This window comes from Hordeum vulgare, chromosome 5H (assembly GCF_904849725.1).
Source record: "Hordeum vulgare subsp. vulgare chromosome 5H, MorexV3_pseudomolecules_assembly, whole genome shotgun sequence".
NCBI lineage: Eukaryota > Viridiplantae > Streptophyta > Magnoliopsida > Poales > Poaceae > Hordeum > Hordeum vulgare.
Window position 1 is genome coordinate 462489704 of NC_058522.1, and position 22239 is coordinate 462511942.

Genomic DNA, 22239 nt, shown 5'->3' on the forward strand with positions numbered 1-22239 from the left:
CTTGTGACGTTTGATACACCCAAAGCACTCCTACGGTATCCGGGAGTTGCACAATCTCACGGTCAAAGGAAAAGACACTTGACATTAGAAAAGCTTTAGCATACAAACAATACGATCTAGTGCTATGCTTAGGAATGGGTCTTGTCCATCACATCATTCTTCCAATGATCTGATCCCGTTATCAATGACATCTAATGTCCATGATGAGGAAACCATGATCATCTATTGATCAACGAGCTAGCTAATCTAGAGGCTTGCTAGGGACACATTGTGATCTATTTATTCACACATGTATTACTGTTTCCTGTTAATACAATTATAGCATGAACAATAGACGATTATCATGAACATGGTATTATTGACCATCAACACTTGATGCTCTTTCTTGATTTCTACTTCTGCAGATTTCAGCATCGAGTACAACTCGGGAATGGTCTTTTCCATCCCTTGCATGTTGTAGTTTAGCACAAAACCCTTGTAGCTTGGTGGAAGAGACTAGAGGATTCTGTCAATTATAGCGTCATCCGGAAGTTTGACTCCAAGTGAAGTCAGACGACCTTGTAACCCAAACATTTTGAGTATGTGCTCACTGACAGAATTGTTCTCCTCCATCTTACAACTAAACAACTTGTCGGCAACTTCATATCTCTCGACACGGGCATGAGCTTGAAAAACTAGTTTCAGCTCTTGGAACATCTCATATGCACCTTGTTGCACAAAACGCCTTTGGAGCCCCGTTTCCAAACTGTATAACATGCCACACCTAACCAGAGAGTAGATATCACTCCGCGTTTGCGAGACGTTCAGAATGTCCTGGGCTGCTGCAGGAGCAGGTGGGTCACCTAGTGGAGCATCAAGGACATAAGCCTTTTTAGCTGCTTCGAGGATGAGCTTCAAGTTGCGGACCCAGTCCGCATAGTTGCTACCATCATCTTTCAGCTTGTTTTTCTCTAGGAATGCGTTGAAATTGAGGTTGACGTTGGCCATCTACAATATTTATAAAGATAATTTTTAGACTAAGTTCATGACAATCAAGTTCATTTAATCAAATTAAGTATGAACTCCCACTTAAATCGACATCCCTCTAGTCATCTAAGTGATACATGATCCATGTTGACTAACTCGTGTTCGATCATCACGTGACACGGACTAGTCGTCATGGTGAGCAACTTCATGCTGACCGTATTCAACCATACGACTCATGTTCGACCTTTCGGTCTCTTGTATTCGAGGTCATGTCTGTACATGCTAAGCTCGTCGAGTCAACCTGAGTGTTTCGCGTGTGTAAATCTGGCTTACACCCGTTGTATGCAAACATTAGAATCTATCACACCCGATCATCACGTGGTGCTTCGAGACAACGATCCTTCGCAACGATGCACACTTAGGGGAATACGTTCTCGAAATTTTTAAGAGGGATCATCTTATTATGCTACCGTCGTTCTAAGCAATAAGATGAAAAACATGATAAACATCACATGCAATTATATAGTGACATGATATGGCCATTATCATCTTTGCTCTTTCGATCTCCATCTTCGGGCATCGCATGATCATCATTGTCACCGGCGTGACACCATGATCTCCATCATCATGATCTCCATCATCGTATCTCTGTGAAGTCGTCACGCCAACTACTAGTACCACTACTACTATAGCTAACCGATAGCAATGAAGTAATAAACACATGGCATTGCATCTCATACAATAAATTAAGACAACTCCTATAGCTCCTGCCGGTTGTCATACTCATCGACATGCAAGTCGTGAATCCTATTACAATAACATGATCATCTCATACATCACACATGTAACATCACAACTTTGGCCATATCACATCACATGTCAAACCCTGCAAAAACAAGTTAGATGTCCTCTAATTGTTCTTGCAAGTTTTACGTGGCTGATTTGGGTTTCTAGCAAGAACGCCTTCTTACCTACGTGACAGCCACAACGATGATATGCCAAAGCTATTTACCCTTAATAAGGACCCTTTTCATCAAAGCCAATACGACTAGAGTGGGAGAGACAGACACCCGCTAGCCACCTTTATGCACGGTGTGCATGTCTGCCGGTGGAACCTGTCTCACGTAAGCGTACGTGTAAGGTCGGTCCGGGCCGCTTCATCCCACAATACCGCTGGAAAAGAATAAGACTAGTAGCGGCAAGCAATTGACAAATCAGCTCCCACAACCTTTTGTGTTCTACTCGTGCATAGAATCTACGCATAGAAAACCTGGCTCTGACACCACTGTTGGGGTAACATAGCATAAATTCAAAATTTTCCTACGCCATATTCAGATCTTCCTATGGAGAGACCAGCAACGAGAGAGGGGTGAGTGCATCTTCATACCTTTGAAGATCGCTAAGCGGAAGCGTTGCTAGAACGCGGTTGATGGAGTCGTACTCGCGGCGATTCAGATCGCGGTGTGATTCCGATCTAGTGCCAAACCACGACACCTCCATGTTCAACACACGTGCAGCCCGACAACATCTCCCGCACCTTGATCCAGCAAGGAGGAGCGAGAGGTTGGGGAAGATCTCCGGCAGCACGACGGCATGGTGTCGATGGAGAGATGAGGTCTCCCGGCAAGGCTTCGCCAAGCACCGTGGGAGAGGAGGAAGAAGAAGAGCAGGGCTACGCCGAGAGAGAGATGGAAAATCGTATCTCTAGAGGCCAAAACCCCCACTATATATAGGGGGAAGGGAGGTGTGGCGCCCCCTTTAGGGTTTCCCTCTTGAGGGGGGCGGCAGCCCTAGATGGGAGAGGGGGCGGCGGCTAGGGAGGAGAGCGGGTGGCGCACCCCTAGGTGGGCCTTAGGCCCACCAACGCCTAGGGTTTCCCCTCCCTCCCTCTCTGGTGCGCTTGGGCTGAGTGTGGGGGCGCACCAGCCCACCTAGGGGCTGGTTCCCTCCCGCACTTGGCCCATGTAGCCTTCCGGGGCTTGTGGACCCTCCCGGTGGGCCTCCGGAACCCTTCCGGTGGTCCCCGCACTTTGCTGGTGGTGCCCGAAACATTTCCGGCGTCCAAATGCATCCATCCTATATATCAATCTTTACCTCCGGACCATTCCGGAGCTCCTCGTGACGTCCGGGATCTCATACGGGCCTCTGAACATCCTTCGGTAACCTCGTATAACAATTTCCTATAACCCTAGCGTCATTGAACCTTAAGTGTGTAGACCCTACAGGTTCGGGAATCATGCAGACATGTCCGAGACACTCTCCGGCTAATAACCATCGGCGGGATCTGGATACCCATGGAGGATCCCACATGTTCCACGGTGATCTCATCGGATGAACCACAATGTCAAGGATTCAATCAATCCCGTATACAATTCCCTTTGTGTGTCGGTATAGAATTTGCCCGAGATTCGATCGTCGGTATACCTATACATTGTTCAATCTAGTTACCGGTAAGTCTCTTTACTCGTTTCGTAGCACGTCATCCTTTGAATAACTCCTTAGTCACATTGAGCTCATGATGATGGTCTACCGAGTGGGCCCAGAGATACCTCTCGGCCACACGGAGTGACAAATCGCGATCTCGATTCGTACCAACCCAACAGACACTTTCGTAGGTACCCATAGTGCACCTTTATAGTCACCCAGTTACGTTGTGACGTTTGATACACCCAAAGCACTCCTACGATATCCGGGAGTTGCACAATCTCACGGTCGAAGCAAAAGACACTTGACATTGGAAAAGCTTTAGCATACGAACAATACGATCTAGTGCTATGCTTAGGAATAGGTCTTGTCCATCATATCATTCTTCCGATGATGTGATCCCGTTATCAATGACATCTAATGTCCATGATCAGTAAACCATGATCATCTATTGATCAACGAGCTAGCCAATCTAGAGGCTTGCTAGGGACACATTGTGATCTATTTATTCACACATGTATTACTGTTTCCTGTTAATACAATTATAGCATGAACAATAGACGACTATCATGAACAAGGAAATATGATAATAACCATTTTATTATTGCCTCTAGGGCATATTTCCAGCAATTCTTGATATTCCCAAGGATGATGCCATGGCGGTCATCCTTGGAAGACCCTTTTTAAAGACTGCAGGGGCTGTTATTGATTGCAACAAAGGCAATGTCACTTTCCATGTTAATGGTAATGAGCACACGGTGCAGTTTCCGAAGAAACGATATCTAGTTCATTGCATTAATGCTATTGAAAAATCTTCATCAATTATTATTGGAAGCTTTGAATTCCCTATACCTACTGTCAAGATGAAATATGATATACTTGTTATTGGGGATATGCACACCCCCGTTGAGGTAACCTAGTGATTATTTGAAAAATTTCCGGTTTTACGTGATTCGAAAAAAGTTTTGTCAAGGAGACTTGATCAACCTCATTGATGGATTTATTTTGATGACCATGAGATGGATGAATCTAGAAGTCACAACCTTCTATTCCCAACTTTTACTTTCTGTTATTTAGTTGAAAAATAAAAAATATAGCATTAATTTCCTGTTTTCTGCATTATCCGTTCAATAAAAAATGACCTGAAAATAAAAGTTCTCCAAATACCGTGAAATTCAAGTATGATTTTTTTGGAATATTTAAGAATTTCTGAGATAGATAACTAGTCAGGGGGATGCACCAATGGGCCACGAGTCCAGGAGGCGCGCCCACCCCCCTGGGCGCACCTCGCAGGCTCGTGGGTCCCACGTGGCCCCCTCCACTTATTCCAGCACCCATCTCCTTCGTCTACCTCCAGAAAAAATCATTCCACAACTCAAAACCGTGTTCTTGCTCATTTTGCTGCATTTTTCGATCTCCTTGTGCAAAGCCCCAATTACCAAACTGTTTTGGGGAATTGTTCCTTGAAAAAGGAAGATGTCCACGAAGAACTATCATGGTGGTTCCTCAAGCAAAAGGGGTCCCCGTCTCGCGATTCAGGAGCCCGATCCTTATCAGCCGAGGAACGCACCAGTGCAACCATGTTTATGGCCTTCCGAGGAATTCATGATTGATGCAGGTTTCAAGGACGAGTTTGATACATTTTTTCGCAACGCCGGGCTCGAAGAATTCATCTCCAATAAATGTGAACAGTATACTACACTCACTGCCTCTGTTGTTCGTAGATTCAAATTTTCAGTTGGCCGTGACACATCCATACCGTTTGATCTTTATGGCAAATCGTATACTATGGATTTAGAGGATTTTAATAGAATATGCAAGATACCTGATTGGGGTAGTCCCAATGACCCTCCTAAGTCTTCGGTTAGAGATTTTATTTCTAGTATAACTGTTGGAGAAACTAGAGATATTACACAGGCTACCATGGGGAGCATTCATTTTCCTGCCTTACATTATTTTGCCCTCTTCATAGGTAGATGCATTAACGGCAAGCATGACCATAGTCACCTCTACGCACCTGACCTTGGTATTCTTAAGAGCGCAGTAACGGGTGATAGAAGTTTCAACATGGGAGCTATAATTGCTAGGAGGCTAAATAATACTGCTAATGAAGGGGATTTCTTCGGTGGGATCTATGCCACTTGCATAGCAAATTCTCTTAGAATACCCATCCGCATAGGAGACTGCCCACTCCACAGAGCTTTCCTTGATCGCACCGCTATGATACGTTATCAATTCCTTGAGAGGGATAATGAATCCCTCCTATACCGGTTAATATTTAACCGACAGCGTGTTTTCCATATTACCCTTCCTGCTCCTGCCTTCTTTGACTTTCAGGGAAAACGGAGATATTACATAACGAGAGGAGAAGCAGAGGAGTATGAGAGGGAGGTGAAGGCTGCTCGCCTCCGTGAGGCAGCTATTCAGGCGGTAGCTGCCGCGTCCGAGTACAACCCCCATTATGAATTTGGATATCGCCTGGACTAGTCGTGGAACTAGACCAACTTAGGCCAAAAGCCTAAGCTTGGGGGAGTACGTGTCTCTCACCAACTTTATATTCATGCTCACACATTCACTTTGATAGTCGGTGTTCACACTCTTCCATTGTATCATCCATGCTAGTTTATTTCTTTTTCTTGCATTCTTCTCGTGTGTTTGTTTAAAAATGAGAAAAACAAAAATAATTAGTTGTAAGTTTACTTTCCAGCATGCTTAGTGGTAATTAAAAAGAAAACCCAAAAATATTTCCCGTTCTTCATTTGCTTGTTGGGAGCTTTCCCGTGTAAATAATTTTCTATTTCTTTGGGTCGAGGTAGAAGACCATGATTAAAATGATTAGTGGCTCTCATATGCATTATTGTTTATCCGTCAAAGAGCCATATTACTTTGTCTTATCCTCTGAATTTGCTTGCATATTCCAGCTTAGTGCATGCACAAACACTCTTATTATTATTCACATCATTCGGTCGTGCAAATGAAAGGCAATAATAACGATATATGATGAAGTGACTGAGCCTGGAAAAGCTGGTATGAACTCGACCTATTTTGTTTTTGTAAATATGACTAGCTCACCGTTCCTAATTCAGCATTGTTATGAGAGAAACATGTCTGCAATGACAACTTAGAGATCATAGTTTCTGATGCCATGCTTAATTAGCTAGGAGCTTATAATGGTTTGTCTTGGAAGCCAACATGAATTTCAAGATGATTATGATGTAGTATGATAGGATGGTATCCTCCTTTGAATGATTCAAGTGGCTTGACTTGGCACATGTTCACACATGTAGTTGAAACAAATCAACATAGCCTCTACGATATTCATGTTCATGGTGATTTATATCCTACTCATGCTTGCACTCAACATTGGTTAATTTCAATGCATATTGATGACTGTTGTCGCTCTCTAGTTGGTCGCTTCCCAGTCTTTTGCTAGCCTTCACTTGTACTAAGCGGGAATACTGCTTGTGTATCCACTTCCATAAACCCAAAGTTGTTCCATACGAGTCCACCATACCTACCTATATGTGGTATCTACCTGCCGTTCCAAGTAAATTTGCATGTGCCACTCTCTAAATCTTCAAATAATAATCTGTTTTGTATGCCCGAACCGCTCATGTGGTGACAAGGGGTGGTCGGTATCTTCCATGCTAGGCATGTTATCCTCGATACGTGTTTATTCACTATCACTCACGAGAAAGGAGGCGGTAATCGAAATGCCCAGTTCCATGCTCGAATCAAATCAAAAATACAATTGCAAACAAAAATCCCCCTGGATTGTTGTTGGTATGGACGGCACCCGAGGATTCAGCTAGTCGTGGAGTGTGATTGACCGGTGGTGGGGGAGTCAAAACTTTACTATTCTGTTTGGGAACCGCCTATAATATATGTAGCATGGAATATGGTGAAAACTCTTGGTTGTCCCATTGACAATGAAAGCATGCCACCCAAAATTATTTATCTCTGTTTTAAAAAGCTTGAGCTCTGGCACCTCTGCAAATCAATGCTTCGCTCTGTGAAGGGCCTATCCATTTACGTTTCTGTTGAGTCATCCTCTTCTTACTAAAAAGCACCAGTTAGAGAGCACCTCCGCCATTTATATGCTTTGCTATTAATTGATATTGAGTATGACTATGACTGGATCTTCTTTGCCATGAATTACAATTTCGAGTCGGACTTTGGTCTTTGAAGGTGCTCTGCATTTATGTTTTGTGGTCTGATACGTCCATTTTGCATCATGCTTTTATGTTGATATTTATCGCTTTATGGGCTGTTAATACACTTCACGGTTCAATACTTATGCCTTTTCTCTCTTATTTTATAAGGTTTACATGAAGAGGGAGAATGTCGGCAGCTGGAATTCTGGTCTGAAAAGGGAGCAAGTTTGAGATACCTATTCTGCGCAACTCCAAAAGACGTGAAAATCAATGGGGAATTATTTTGGATTATATGAAAAATACTGGGTGGAAGAAGTACCAGAGGGGCGCCACTAGGAGGCCACAAGCCTGCCAGGCCTGGGTGGCTTGTGGGCCCCCTGTTGCCCCTCCGGCGCTCGTCTTTTGCTATATGGAGGGTTTTGTCCCAGAAAAATCATAACGAAGCTTTCGCGAGGAGCCGCCGCCGCCACGAGGAGGAACTTGAGCAGAACCAATCTAGAGCTCCGGCAAGGCTGTCCTGCCGAGGAAATTTCCCTCTCGGAGAGGGAAATCGTCGCCATCGTCATCACCAACACTCCTCTCGTCGGAGGGGACTCGTCACCATCAACATCTTCATCAGCACCATCTCCTCTCCAAACCCTAGTTCATCTCTTGTAACCAATCTCCCTCTCGCGACTCCCACTGGTACTTGTAAGGTTGCTAGTAGTGTTAATTACTCTTTATAGTTGATGCTAGTTGGATTAGTTGGTGGAAGATTATATGTTCAGATCTTTGATGCTACTCATTACCTCTCTGGTCATGAATATAATTATGCTTTGTGAGTAGTCACTTTTGTTCCTGAGGACATGGGATAAGCCTTGCTATAAGTAGTCATGTGAATTTGGTATTCGTTCGATATTTTGATGTGTTGTATGTTGTTTTTCCTCTAGTGGTGTTATGTGAACGTCGACTACATAACACTTCACCATTATTTGGTCCTAGAGGAAGGCATTGGGAAGTAATAAGTAGATGATGGGTTGCTAGAGTGACAGAAGCTTAAACCCTAGTTTATGTGTTGCTTCGTAAGGGGCTGATTTGGATCCACTAGTTTAATGCTATGGTTAGATTTGTCTTAATTCTTCTTTCGTAGTTGCGGATGCTTGCGAGAGGGGTTAATCATAAGTGGGAGGTTTGTCCAAGTAAGGGCAGCACCCAAGCACCGGTCCACCCACATATCAAACTATCAAAGTAGCGAACACGAATCACATGAACATGATGAAAACTAGCTTGACAGAAATTCCCGTGTGTCCTCAGGAGCGCTTTACCTCCTATAAGAGTTTGTCTAGGCTTGTCCCGTGATACAAAAGGGACTATTGTTACTTGCTATCCGCTACGAATCATCTTATCACGCAACTATCTGTTATCGATAATTTTAGTGCTTGCAGAGAATACCTTGCTGAAAACCACTTGTCAGATCCTCGTTGGGTTCAACACTCTTACTTATCGAAAGGACTACGATAGATCCCCTACACTTGTGGGTCATCACGGTCTCAGAAAGGGCTAGCGAGATACCATTTATTCATATTGTATCATGATTATTTTGATTGAAGTGTTGACGTTTGAAACTTATTATTATTGCTCGTTAGTTAATTACACCATTGATATGAGTATACCATGAGACCTAAATGTCATTTCTTATGTGGTTAGCTTATGATCTTGCTGAAAATCTGAATATGAGATAGACATAATTACAACAACAAGATCAAACAGAGTTTGTAAAAGTTTTTTCTTTTGTCTCTTTCAGTTTATCAACTGAATTGCTTGAGGACAAGCAAGGCTTTAAGTGTAACATCCCAAATTTTGGAATGTTAAAATAATTATTAGATTGTTTGTTTGTTTGCTTGAGTGATTGAAACTTGTGTGAAATTTGAAACTTTTCAAAAACTTTTGAATGAGAGGGAATAAAATGACTTTCCCCATCTCCGATGAATTCAAATTCAATCTTTTAAAAGCAATGAGAGAAGATGACATGACTTCTTCAACTATAAAGAATTTGAATGGAGCTGGCATTTGAATTTCCTTCGATTTTAATTTGCAAATTCTATTTTCCCTCCACTCAAGAAATGCCGGGGAATAATATTCTGTCAAACAGAAAAGAGAGGAGGAACATGACCCTCCAGACCCAAGGGCATTTGTTGAAGTATTTTGAGCCAAGGAAACAAAATTTAATTTGAGAAAATAATTGCAAAAAGAAATAATGCTTTTAGGGATTTTTTGGAAAAACATTTTTTTTAAGTTTTTATTTTGGTCGTGGAAAAAATGCCCATCATTTAGATTTTCTTTTTCTGATAATTTTAGTATATAGAAACTCTATATTCCGAATTGATTTGATTTCCCTTTTATCGTTTTAGTTTCCTAGTTTTGAAAAAGGAAAGAAATCGTGTTTAAATGGAAATAAACGGTGGCCCATTAAGACCTTTCCAAAAACTGGCCCAACAGGATCTTCTTCTTCCTCTATCTCCTTCCTCACGTGCACAGGACCTTCCTTAGCCATGGACATAGAAATCCTCACCTCCGGGATTCGCGAAGTTCCTTCCCTCCTAGCCTCTCCCGTCGCCCCTATAAGATGGCCCCGGTCCTCCTCGTTCCATTCCCGTTGGAACCGCCGCCTCTCCCCACCTCCTCCTCCGCCTGTGGACCTCGCCGAAGTCGGCCACAGGAACTCGCCGGTGACCTTCCCCATCGCCCCTGCACCCCCTCCCCTCCCTGCCGAGCCCTCCCTACCTCGCTGCCACCTCCCCACCACCGCTCCACCGCACTCCCTCGCCCTGCAGCCTCGCCGGAGCTATGGCCTCCTCCACATCGCCCCGACCAGGAAGCCCCTGCTCCTCCCGTCGCCCCCCACTGCACCCCTCTCCATCTCCCCCTCGCCTCCCCCTTGGAGCCTCGCCGCCACTCCCCTACGCCGCCCGCACCCCCCGCCGGCGACCCCACCCCGCCGGAGTTGCACCCCCTCGCCGGAGAAGGCCTCCAGCCCCTGCCAGTCATGGTAAGGCTCCTTCTCCTCATCCTGTTTTTTTTTCTTTTTGGTTTGCCTATTAGATCAAGATCTACGGTGTAGATTACAAGCGGCATACCCTTTCGGTTTCTCTTAAAGAACCGGTCCACCAGTTAAGTGAACCGAATCGTTTTTCCTACATAGGGGCCATTCGTTAGTTAGTTTTAGGAGCGCACGGATATGGCCAATCAGATCGTGCCACGTCATCAGATTTTGTTTTCTGTTTTAAATCTGTGACAGAATTAGTTCCAATTTTGTTTAGCCCATAACTTTTGATCCACAACTCCAATGGAGTTGATTCTTTTTCCAGTAGATCACAATTTTTCTGTAGTTTTTAAAAACATATAATTTGTCTATGTTTGAAATTTTCAAATTTGCATTAGATCAGATTTAGTTTAAACGTTGTTTTGCCTATTCCAGGAGTTTAAAAATAGCTTTTAATTTGATTCGTTTTGCTACTGATCACTAGTGATCTTATTTATCAGTGGTAAAAATTTCAGATTTGTTTGCGTATTTTATCTTATGGTTTCTTGTGAAACAATTTCTGTTTCACCTCTTTTTAGGATTATGGCTATTACTTTTCTATAATTGTTTTTAAATTATTTTCTTTATTATTTCAGAAAGATTATGTTTAGTTTCTGTTAGTTAACAGTAGTTTTACAACAAGTTTTGATTTTATTTTTATTTGTTATCATGAAATCAATTCTAGTTCCCTCATAACTTGCAATTGGTTTCTCCACTGTTTCAAATCCCGTTTGGAAATACTTTCAAATAGTTTTGTGAAAAAAATACTTTATTTTATCTTAGTTAAAATTTATGTCTTAGTTCCTTGTTATTATTTTCTGTGGGACAAAAACTATTTAGTGTTTGATGGAGTAGAAGACTCCTAGCTTTAGTGAAGTTTCTTTCGGATTCTTATTCGCTCTCTCCTTTGTTTTGATTTCTAGAATGATTGTTAGTATGAGTGCTTATGTGAGTGATATGTTTGTTATATAGATTTCATCGGAGAGTGACGAGTAGTCTATCAAGTTATTTCTCGAGAAATTCTTCTTCGTCAACATCACCAGGCAAGTCATTTTGATCATACTATCACCTATGTTTTATGCATCGTAGTTCTACCATCCTATGCCCAATTGCATGCTGCTTAGTACTTGGAAATTTTAGTAAAGGTTGTAGTATCATGTAGTAGGCACACAACAACCCCGATACTTGGCCCCGGGACGACAAATGTCATATTGCTATGCTTGAGTAGACGGGATTTTGGTTGAGTGCATAACACGAGTGATGCAAGGTTGATTAAATAATCAAGACCGGTTAAGACAAGATTTTCGAGACCTCAGACGCAATGCAACTCTGGGTGAAGGACGGTTGATCAGCTCCCTGGAGAACCTAGTGGATGACCTGGGATGCTGGAGAGGCCATGACATCCCGCGGAAAGCTTCGCCCAGGCTCAAAGAGACAGACGGATATTTTCAAGACCCAAGGCTTACCTGCACAGCCACAAGTCATTATGGGCTATGGCTTGGTTGGACAATGCGGCGACTCTGGACAAGCGGTGCTAGCAGATGTAGAAGAACGGTAGGAATGGATGGGCACCGACGGGGATTCAGAGGGACCCGTTGAAAGACCATGTTTTGATCATCCGGTCTTCAAACATCCTGAAGTGCGAGGACATACACGGAGGCGATCAAATCTTGTGGGGAACGTGTGCAAAACTCTGCAGAGTACTCAAACCTAATCGATTAGCCGTGTCCACGGTCATGGACAACTTGAGCCAAAGGAACTGAAGTTATCTGGATTTCTCAACATCATTATATGTATTTGATGAGGGTAATATTGACAACTCGGGTATGAGAACTGGTTGGCGGAACCATCTCGTTAACAACCAACAAGGTAGTAACATTTTGCTTTTAACCCTCTCTTGATGTAGGATAAAACTTGCTTTTCGCTAAAAACTTATAGCCCCACCTGCCATATATGCATATAGTATAGATGATTACTTTTCACCCCTCTCTTATGTGACTTGCCGGCATATTCAATATGCTGACCTACACGGCCGCAACATCTTATGTTGTAGATATTTTTCTTCGACGAGTAAGAGTACGATTCAGGGTTACGGTCTACACTCAACTTGTCGTTGGTGTTTATTGGGACTCCACTCCCTTGGCTGCTTCCGCTGAGATATTTAAGGTATATATCAGTTTTACGCTATTTACATGTGATTGCACTTTGATATATGCATTGATGTAATGTGTGTGCCAGCATACTGATCCAGGGATGGCACAGATACACAGAGGCTTGACTCGTTTTCAGTCGGGTCGCTACATTAAGCTTGGGGGAGTTGATACGTATCCAACGTATCTACTTTTCCAAACTCTTTTGCCCTTGTCTTGGACTCTAATTTGCATGATTTGAATGAAATTAACCCGGACTGACGCTGTTTTCAGCAGAACTGCCATGGTGTTGTTTTTGCACACAAATAAATGTTCTCGGAATGACCGGGAAACTTACGAGGATTTTTTATGGCATATATAAAATCAGATAAAGAATCAACTAAAGATACGCTTTCAGTGGGCCACGAGCTCTGCAGGCGCCCCCCTAGGGCGCGTCTAGCAGGCTCGTGGGGCCCATGTGGTTCCTCCGACTTCATCTCCAACTCCATATAACCTCTCTCGCCTAGAAAAAAATGCGAGAGAATAGTTAATTGCGTTTCACGATACGGAGACGCCGCCACCGCCCGTTCTTCCTCGGGAGGGCAGATCTTGAGTCCGTTCTTGGCTCTGGAGAGGGGTACTTGACGCCATCGTCATCATCAACCATCCTCCATTGCCAATTCCATGTTGCTCTCCATCGTTCGTGAGTAATCTTATCGTAGGCTTGCTGGACGGTGATGGATTGGATGAGATCTATCATGTAATCGAGTTAGTTTTGATGGGGTTTGATCCCTAGTATCCACTATGTTCTAAGATTGATGTTGCTACTACTTTGCTATGCTTAATGCTTGTCACTAGGGCTCGAGTGCCATGAATTCAGATCTGAACCTATTATGTTTTCATCAATATATGTGTGTTCTTGATCCTATCTTGAAAGTTGTAGTCACCTACTATGTGTTATGACCCGGCAACCCCGGAGTGACAATAGCCGGAACCACTCCCGGAGATGACCATAGTACGAGGATCCCATGTATTCACCATGTGCTAATGCTTTGTTCCGGTTATCTAAAGGAGACCTTAATATCCCTTAGTTTCCATTAGGACCCCGCTGCCACGGGAGGGTAGGACAAAAGATGTCATGCAAGTTCTTTTCCATAAGCACATATGACTAAATACGGAATACATGCCTACATTACATTGACGAACTGGAGCTAGTTACATATCACCCTATGTTTTAACTGTTACATGATGAATGCCACCCAACATAATTATCCATCACCGATCCAATGCCTACAAGCTTTTCCTATACTGGTCATTGCTAATTTAGTTTACCACTACTGTTGTCACACTTGCTATACAAATGCCTACTGCTCCTGTTACCGCCGCTACCGTTACTATCATACTACTTTGCTACTAAAACTTTGCTGCAGATACTAAGTCTTTCAGGTGTGGTTGAATTGACAACTCAACTGCTAATAATCGAGACTATTCTTTGCCTCCCCTTGTGTCGAATCAATAAATTTGGGTTGAATACTCTACCCTCGAAAACTATTGTGATCCCCTATACTTGTGGGTTATCAGTGTCTCATCAAGCAAATACAATAGTATCTACTCAAATCATCTGTGAAGTAAGAACATAACGATATCCACTGCGTGCCTCGACACTCATTGGACTGTATACACCCGAATGTATTACTTCCAATTAGTTATTTTCTAGTTCCATCTCAGTGGAAAACGAGGCCTTCAGTCATCTTGCCCATGTGGTATGATTTGCATGTCTCAAGTGATTCAAAATCAAGTGAGTTCAAACGATCCATCTGCATGGAGTTTCTTCATGCGTTTATACCAATAGGTATGGTTTGCATGTCTCAAACGTTTCAAAAATGAGTGAGCACCAAGATCCATGTGCATGGAGCTTCATCATGCATTTTATACCAACATGACTCAAGCGGCAGTGCCACAAGTAAGTGGTACTATCATTACTACTTTGTATCTTTTGGCATCAATAATATGAACATGTGTATCACCACAATCGAGATTCAATAAACCATTAAAGGTATTTATTCAAGTAAATAAAATAACCATTATTCTCTTTAAATGAATAATCGTATTGCAATATACACGATCTAATCATGTTCATGCTCAACGCAAACACCAAATAACAATTATTTAGGTTTAACACTAATCCCGATGGTAGAGGGAGCGTGCGATGTTTGATCTCATCAACCTTGGAAACACTTCCAACACATATCATCATCTCGCCTTAAGCTAGTCTCCGTTTATTCTGTAGCTTTTATTTCGAGTTACTAACACTTAGCAACCGAACCAGTATCTAATACCCTCGTGCTACTAGGAGTACTAGTACAGTACACATCAATATCATGTATATCAAATATACTTCTGTTGACTTTGCCAGCCTTCTCATCTACCAAGTATCTAGGGTAGTTCCGTCTCAGTGACCCTTCCCCTCATAACAGAAGCACTTAGTATCGGGTTTGGGTTTAACCTTGGGTTTCTTCATCACAGCAGCAACTGGTTTATCGTTTCATGAAGTATCCCTTCTTGCCATTGCCCTTCTTGAAACTAGTGGTTTTACTAACCATCAACAATTGATGCTCCTACTTGATTTCTACTTTCGCAGTGTCAAACATTGCGAATAGCTCAAGGATCATAATATCTATCCTTGATATGTTATAGTTCACCACGAAGCTCTAGTAGCTTAGTGGCAGTGACTTTGGAGAAACATCACTACCTAATCTAGAAGATTAACTCCCACTTGATTCAAGTGACTGTTGCACTCAGACAATCTGACCACATGCTCAATGATTGAGCTTTTCTCCTTTACTTTGTAGACAAAGAATCTAGTCGGAGGTTTCATACCTCTCAACAAGGGCACGAGCATGAAATCCCAATTTCATTTCTGGGAACATCTCATATGTTCCGTGACGTTCAAAACGTCTTCGGTGCCTTAATTCTAAGCTGTTTCAAGCCTTATGCATTGAACTATCACGTAGTCATCAAAGAACGTGTATGTCAGATGTTCGCAATTGATACGTCTCCAACGTATCTATAATTTTTGATGATTTCATGCTATTATCTTGTGAAACTTTGGATGTTTTTTATGCCTTTTATATATTTTTTGGGACTAACTTATTAACTCAGTGCCAAGTGCCAGTTCCTGTTTTTTCCATGTTTTTGACCCTTTTTAGAGAAGGATTTTAAACAGAGTCCAAACGGAACGAAACTTCCAAAAAGATTTTTTTTCCGAAACAGAAGAAGATCGGCGAACTTGAGAACCAAGGCAGGGGGCCACCAGGGACCCCACAAGCCCCCTAGCCGCACCTAGGGGGGGCGCGCCTCCCAGGCTTGTGGGCTCCCGGGGCCACCTCTACCCTAGGTCTTTCGCCTATATATTCCCAAAAATTCCAGAAAAAATCACGAGATCATCGAAAGTACTTTTTCGCCGCCGCAAGCTTCTCTCTCCGCAAGATCCCATCTGGGGCACGTTCTGGTGCCCTGCCGGAGGGGGGATTCGGATACAGAGGGCTTCTTCATCAACACCATGACCTCTCTGATGATGCGTGAGTAGTTCACCATAGACCTACGGGTCCATAGCTAGTAGCTAGATGGCTTCTTCTCTCTCTTGGATCTTCAATACAAAGTTCTCCATGATCTTCATGGAGATCTATCCGATGTAATCTTATTTTGCGGTGTGTTTGTCGAGATCCGATGAATTGTGGATTTATGATCATGTTATCTATGAATCTTATTTGAGTTTCTTCTGATCTCTTATATGCATGATTTCATATCCTTGTAATTCTCTTCGAGTTGTGGATTTTGTTTGGCCAGCTTGATCTATGATTCTTGCAATGGGAGAGAAGTGCTTGGTTTTGGGTTCACCCAGTGACAGAACGGGTAGCAAGGCGTCAAGGGTAAAAAGATGGGGTTTTCATCATTGGTTTGAGTTTATCCCTCTACATCATGTCATCTTGCTTAAGGCGTTACTCTGTTCGTCATGAACTCAATACACTAGATGCATGCTGGATAGCGGTCGATGTGTGGAATAATAGTAGTAGATGCAGAAAGTATCGGTCTAGTTGTCTCGGACGTGATGCCTATATGTATGATCATTGCCTTACATATCATCATGACTTTGCGCGGTTCTATCAATTTCTCGACAGTAATTTGTTCACCCACCGTAATATTTGCTATTTTCAGAGAAGCCTCTAGTGAACACTATGGCCCCCGGGTCTACTTCACACCATATTTTCAGCCTTACTCTTTTACTTCGTTGCACTTTCCGCCTTCAGATCTCACTTTGGAATCAATCTTGAAGGGATTGACAACCCCTTTATAGCGTTGGGTGCAAGCTCTTTTGTATTTGCGCAGGTACTCTCGACTTGACGAGATTCTCCTACTGGATTGATACCTAGGTTCTCAAACTCAGGGAAATACTTACTGCTCCTGTGCTGCATCACCCTTTCCTGTTCAAGGGAAAAACCAACGCAAGCCCAGTCTCCGTCAACGTGTCAATCTCTGGTGTTGTTGTCTGTTGCCATAGCAGAAGAATTTCTGGCGCCGTTGCCGGGGAGATTCAAGTCAAGAACTCATCCAAGTAAGTGTCGCAAACTCATCTCTTGCATTTACTTTTTTGCCTCTCGTTTTCCTCTCCCCGACTTCTGAAAAACAAAAATTTACAAAAAAATATTTGCCTTTTTCGTTTGCCTTTTCATTTGCCCATTTCTCTCGCTTGCTCTTTGTTCGCTTGTGTACTTGCTTGCTTGCTGAAGTCACCATGACTGAAAACACCAAACTTGTGACTTCTCGAATACTAATAATAATGATTTTATTAGTACTCCGATTGCTCCCGCCACTAGTGCGGAGTCATACGAAATCAATGTCGATTTGCTGAATTTGGTTATGAAAGAGCAATTTTCCGGCCTTCCTAGTGAAGATGCCGCAACCCATCTTAATACCTTCATAGAGCTTTGCGATATGCAAAAGAAGAAAGATGTGGATAATGATGTGATTAAATTGAAGCTTTTTCCTTTCTAGTTGCGAGATTGAGCAAAAACTTGGTTTTCGTCTTTGCCCAAGAATAGTATTGATTCTTGGGATAAGTGCAAAGATGCTTACATACCCAAGTATTTTCCGCCGGCTAAGATTATCTCTCTCCGTAATGATATCATGAATTTTAAGCAACTTGATCATGAACATGTTGCACAATCTTGGGAGAGAATGAAATTGATGATTAGAAATTATCCCGCTCATGGCTTGAGTCTTTGGATGATTATACAAATCTTCTACGCTGGCTTGAATTTTGCTTCTAGAAATATCTTGGACTCCGCCTCAGGTGGAACGTTCATGGAAATCATGTTAGGAGAAGCCACAAAAACTCCTAGACAATATCATGACGAACTACTCTCAGTGGCACACTGAAAGGACACCTACTAGTAAGAAGGTACACGCTATAGAAGAAATTAACTCGTTGAGTGCTAAGATGGATGAGTTAATGAATTTGGTTGCTAGTAGAAGTGCTCCTTTAGATCCTAATAATATGCCCTTGTCTTCCTTGATTGAGAGTAGCAACGCTAGCTTGGACGTTAATTTTGTTGGTAGGAATAATTTTGGCAACAACAATGCTTTTAGAGGAAACTATGTTCCTAGGCCTTTTCCTAGTAAACCCTCTAATAACTTTGGCAACTCCTACAACAATACTCAAGGAAATTACAATAGATTACCCTCTGATCTAGAGAGTAATAGCAAAGAGTTTATCAACTCACAAAAGATTTTCAATCCGTCCATAGAGGAAAAACTACTCAAAATTGACGATTTGGTTAAGAGCATTGGTAGAATGTCTAGTGATATTGATGCTTTGAAAGTTAGATGTGCTCCTCTCAAGATCAATATGGATGAAACTTTGAAAGCTATGCGTGTGTCCATGAGTGAGAGCAAAGAAAGAACAGCCCAAATTAGTGCTAGACATGAATGGCTTAAAAAGGCGTGTTCTCATGATAAGAATCACGAAGATCTTAAAGTGCTTGGTGTGACTCCCATTGAATCTTTTTTTTTCTTGTGTCAAACCTAATGATGACGGGGCTGGATATGAATCCACTTTGGTTGAAAAACGCCCCAATGTTTCGGAGTCCATCTATCTTGATGCCAAAAGCATTGAAAGTGGAGTAGAAAATATTAAAACTTTGAGTAGTAATGAAATTACTTGTCACACCCACTTTTTGGCTTTCCTGACTAATTAGCTTATTTCAAAAATTGGGACCAATTAATTTTTTTTGTGAATGCTTGTGATGCTTGGAGTGACTATTGTTTGCCTGTTTGCTTGAATGCATGTGATTGCTCCCCATTAATTCTTGCCATCCTCCTAATCACCTGCTCATCCCATGTTCTCCTGCCTAATGATCATGCCATGTGTTTAGAACAAATATCTACCTTTACCAAATATTATTTTCACCAAAAAGAATTTCTTGAATTAAACCTTAAAACCCCTGAGATGAGACTTGTACTACAAGTACTCAAATTAGGGTATTTATTTTGCACCAATTATTTTATTTAAAACCTATTATCAAAATGTCTTCCAAAAACCACAATATTATTATTTTAAAAGTTATTTTTTTATTTAAAAGCCTTTCAGTGAGGCCAGAAATGGTCTCTTATGAAGGAAAGTTATTTGTATTGCTTTCATAATATTTAAGAAAATTTAGGGAAACTGAGTGGATATATTTATTCCATATATATGAGTTTCAATACATGGTCATGTTCAAAATATTGCGCAAACCCCTCCAAAACCATTCCTGCCTATTTCAAGCTTTTGAAATATTTCTATATTAAATATTCTCAATAAATTCCAGTAAAATTCTAGCATGTCATCTATGATATTATTGATGATCTTGCCAAGTTTCATTTCAATCCAAGTTGATTTGGCTCCCCTAATCATTCTAAAACCCTATCTATCCAGATTCAAATTTGAGCAACTCTACATGGTGAAGTGTCTCCAATTATGCTCAAATTTGGTGGACATGTTCTAATGATCCAATAATGCATCCACACCAAGTGGTGCATCAAGGAGAATAAAAGAACTTGTCCTAAGACCCTCAAAACCCTCTCTATTGATTTCTGACTTTGGTAAACTTTACATTATAAAGTTTCTCCAATTGACCTCCAACTTTTTTTGCATGCCTTAATGCTCAAATAATGCCCCTACACTAAATATTGGATTTATGGGAATTGATTTGAATAGGGTTGTAAGCAGAAATCCATTTCTGCCCATTTCAAGGGTTTTCCATGTCTACATTGGAAAACTTCTCGAGCAAATCCCAAATTTGGTGTGCAAGCCTATTTTCATCTATTATTTGATCATGTTAAGTTTCATAGCCATTGGAATTCATCTGATGGCCTAACCACAGATCAAACACCTTGTGTGCACTCATTAAATTGGCTTCTTTGACCCCTTCCACTTTTACCCTTGAGCTCAACTTTCTACCACACCTATCTCTAGTTACATTTTACCCCTAGTAATATCCCCATGGCCACTGGTCAATTATTGGAGAAGGACCCTTTGTAACTATCTCTCATTTTACCCTTGGAATCACTATTCTTACCCTCTTGTCTCACTTCTGCCTAACCCAAGGCTCCCAACTCTTTCCAGAGCATCTATAGTATGCCAATGCTTCATTTTAAACCAAGAGATGGCGTGCTCATGTGGAGAAAATGAGCAGCACATCTACAAGTTCATTTCTAGCTGAAAGGTAGCTTTGTACATCAAGTGCTAGCTACACTTCTTTGCTTGAGCTGAAATTTTGCAGATGTGTAGTCCTTCTATACCTCATACCCTAGGACATGGTTTCACCTCCCATCTCTGCCTGTAAAAACCACTTGTATCAGCCTCTAGTTTCATGTTGAAATGTTTACAGCAGTCAAACCCCAGTCAAAACTTGTCCTTTTGGGGTCAAACTCCACCGGTGTTTCGTGGCACGCATGCCATGCATGTTTGACACCTTGGCCTGGCCAAGGGGTGACCCAGGACACCAAGAGGGGTGGTGACCATCCCCCTGGCATGCAGAAATGGTGCTCTGCACCTTCTCTTCTTTCTCCAGGGCGTATCCAGCCGTTTCATCATGTCTCAGAGCACCAGAGCATCTCCATTGACTAGTCCAAGCTCTTTCCCGACCCCAGGATGCAGCCAAGTTGGCTCAGGCACGCGTGGCCGCCATGCCCATAGAGCACCAGGGAGCATCCGAGATTTTCTCCTCTCCCTCTCTCCATTTTGGCTTCCCCCGAGCGCCCTGAGCCTCCAAACCCTTTCCCTCTCTCCCTGGAACCACCCTAGAGCCCCCATATCCTTCCCAAGCTCTCCTTCCCTCCTCTTCTTCCATGGCTGCCATGGCCGATGCGGCCAAGCTCGCGTCCGAGATTGCGCAGCTTCCCCCTTCCCATCTAGCTACCCCGAGGGGCACCCCAGACCCGCAGCAGAATCCCCCTCCTTCGTCTCCCCTCCAGGTGGCCGGAGCGCCGCTCCCCACGGCCACCGTTGCCACTCTCCACCTTGGCCACGGGCACGCTTGTGCTCGGCCTCCCCAGCGCCATAGACCTGTCCAGGTGGGTGCGGGAGGACTCCCCGAGGGTGCTGGTGCCGGCGGCATCGTCGGCGGTGCCCGGAGCCACTAGGGGCAAGCACCGGCAGCACCTGATCTGCCTCTCGTCGCTCCCAGCTTGAGCGGGAGGTGGGAGAAGGAGCTCACAGTCGGGCCCCAGCGTCAGCCACTCACCGGCCGGGCCCCAGCGTTAGGTGGCCACGCCCCTGGCCGTTGACGTCTTCCTCGCGTGGAGACGTGTTAGAGGGAGTGTGCCTTCGGCGTCACCAGGATCCCGGGCGGTATGCGCAACTGGGCCCGCCCGAAGGCCTATCTAGCGTCCAGTGCGCAGGATAGCCAAATCTGGAGGCCCACTTTCCCTTTTTCATTTATCTGCAAGCTTCAAAAATCTCCCATAAATTCATACTAACTCCAAATCGCTTGATCCAAATTTCTACAGGTTCCTAAATTCAAGCTCTATCCACACATGTGCTTTGCACATTTTTCCAGGAAGATTTTCTGTAGTGTTATCACTCAAAATCCAAATCTGGATATTAATGTTCCACCTTTCAAAATTCCTAGCAGATTCAAATCAACTCCAAATGGAGTGATTCCAAATTCCAGAGCCCTCTAAAATCATTCCCTATTTTTGAAGCCTTAGTCAACATTTTTGTGTGACTTACTTCTGTTGCAATAAATAAATAGCTTCCTATTGCCATTTATTCCATATTAGAAAACTCCTAGAATATTCATATGAACTCCAAATCAAGTGAGACAACTTCCAAAATATTTCTAAAATCATGTTGTGTTTATTGAGTGCCTCCACTCATTTTTAAGAGAATAATTTCTGTAGGCTTCTTCAATACTCCCCTATTCCTCCTTTCATCTATTCAAAAATCCTTGATGATCCAAACCTC